The following is a 2776-nucleotide window of genomic DNA, read 5'->3' on the forward strand; positions in this document are numbered from 1 at the left end:
CCACCACCGTGCTCGCGTCCCCGCCGGCGACCTCGGCTGCCCGGAGCCGCGCCGCCGCCTCCCGGCTCCCCGAGCAACCGCTCCGCCCCGCCGGTTCCAGCCTCAGCCGGCCCTCCTCCGCCCGGATCCGGCCGCGGGAGCTCCGGCCGCCCCGGATCCGCCCTCCTTCGACCTCCTCCGTCCTCCCCGGCGATCGCCGGAACCCTAGGGTCGCCGGAGACGGCGTTGACCTGCGCCGGGATGGTCCCGTCCCAGATCCGCCTAACCAAACGGCTTCTCGCACCGCTCCGTTCCGGGACCCCTCCGCCCCAGTTTTCTGCGAGGGTAATTTTCACCAAGTCCTCGTGTTTTTCAGCACCATGTTCATATGTTTGACATGCCTTAACTTTCTGCTCGTAACTCCGTTTTGCGTGCAAGATATGTCAAAATGTTAATTGGGAGATGCTCTTCCTTTTGTTTCATTGTGCCATTCTTGGTTGAGACCATCTAGATGCCCTAATCATCGTTGCAAGAGTGCTATATGATGTTAACTGCTGTCTGTTGTCAGAATTTGATGATTGTCTTTTTCATTGCATTTTGTGTGTGCATCCTATGAGCCTGAGGTATACATGTGTTTTGAACTACATCACGCCATCTTTACAGAGGTGCTTGTCTTGTATTTTTAGGATCTATGTGGTGACTAGCACAAGCATGCAAAGTAGCTTCCGTGATGTTGCTGATTTCTGTGACTTAGAAGAAGAAGGCTCAAGTGCCAGTCAGCCAGAGGAAACAAGTAGTCATTTCTGCTAAGTCTGTAGCTGTAACACTGTGATGCCATGTAAACCTGCTGCTACCATGAGTTCTATGCATAATCTGGAGATGTTCACTAAGTATGTTCTGTTATACATGTTATGCTCTATGCATACAGGCCCTTGTTTTCATTTATAACCTGCTGTAACTTGTTGTTATCTTGCTCTCAACTTGCTAAATAATGTTGCTGTTAGCCTGTTAACATGATGTTCAGTTTTGCCATATGTTTTGCTAGAGATCCATGTACCCTATGAACATTCTCTTGCCATGCTTAGTTTCATAATTATGTCATCTTACTGTTGGTTGCCTTCACATGCCATGAAATGCTTTGTGATCAGTGATTTGAGCTCGCAAAGATGCCTTCATAATTCTGTTTATGCCATGCTCAGTTTTTCTGCCAAGTCTGAATCTGTTTATGAAACTTGCTATGTTTACATGGGTGCCATCATGTCTTCTGTGCCTTTTTGGCTCATGTTCAGTAAGGGACTTTTGTTCTATGCTTAGAGTAGAATCATGCCATGCCTTTGGTTGCCTTGATAAGTTCCTGTAGCATGTTGATTGATAGCTCTAAACTTAGCAACCTGATGTTATTTCTGCCATGTCCAGTGATTTCTGCCAAGTCTGTGAAACTGTTATTATTTTCTATCTTGCCATGTCCTTTTGAGCATGTTCTATTGATTTCTGGAGATAGCTCAGTGTTCATGTTTTGTCATGCTTTACCTGTACATCATGTACATGCCTTTTGTTATCATGTTGAGGTGCTGTAGCATGTTGTTTTGATGCTTGCAATATGCCTAGATGCTGTTTTGGACAGATTGTTGTTATATCTTGTTTGGAGTGTATGTGTTGCACCGTTGCTCCGTTCTGAGCATGCTCTATATGAAACTTGCTTAGTTTTGCATGTAGTTTCATATTACCTTGTTGCATTTTTGTTTTGAGGTGCTTGCTTGATGTTTGAATGCATTTTGCATAAATGCCATGTTTAACTTGTTTTGCTCATATCTTCTAGGCCGTAGCTCCGAACTAAATGAACTTTATATGTAACTTGACTAAAATTTCGTGTAGATCATCTTGGTGCATTTTAACTTGCTGTTTAACAACTTGAACATAAGGTTTATTCAGATCTGGACCAATTTCGAAATTTGCATATGGGGACTTACCGGAATTGTCATATCTTGTTTCCGGCCTCATTTAAACTTGCTTTGATGTGTTGTTCTTATATGCATCATCTCTTGCCATGAGTAGCCTCATGTAGCCTTGTCATGCATCATACTTGGTTGAGCATCATGCCTTGTTCATGTGTGGTGTGTTTACCATGTTGTGTGCTTCTTCTCGATAGTTCCCGTTTCGTTGCGATCATGAGGATTCGTTCATCTACGCTTGGTTCGTCTTCATGACTTCATCTTCTTCATGGACTCGTTCTTCTTCCTAGCAGGATTTCAGGCAAGATGACCGTTACCCTGGATCTCACTACTATCATTGCTATGCTAGTTGCTTCGTTCTATCGCTATGCTGCGCTACCTATCACCTGTTTATCAAGCCTCCCAAATTGCCATGTCAGCCTCTAACCTTTTCACCCTTCCTAGCAAACCGTTGTTTGGCTATGTTACCGCTTTTGCTCAGCCCCTCTTATAGCGTTGCTAGTTGCAGGTGAAGATGAAGGTTGTTCCATGTTGGAACATGGATATCATGAACTTTGTTGGGATATCACAATATCTCTTATATTATTAATGCATCTATATACTTGGTAAAGGGTGGAAGGCTCGGCCTTATGCCTGGTGTTTTGTTCCACTCTTGCCGCCCTAGTTTCCGTCATACCGGTGTTATGTTCCTTGATTTTGCGTCCCTTACGCGGTTGGGTGATTTATGGGACCCCCTTGACAGTTCGCTTTGAATAAAACTCTTCCAGCAAGGCCCAACCTTGGTTTTACATTTGCCACACCTAGCCTTTTTCCCTTGGGTGTCGCGCATCCCGAGGGTCATCTTT

This window comes from Triticum aestivum, chromosome 1D (genome assembly GCF_018294505.1).
Source record: "Triticum aestivum cultivar Chinese Spring chromosome 1D, IWGSC CS RefSeq v2.1, whole genome shotgun sequence".
Lineage (NCBI taxonomy): Eukaryota > Viridiplantae > Streptophyta > Magnoliopsida > Poales > Poaceae > Triticum > Triticum aestivum.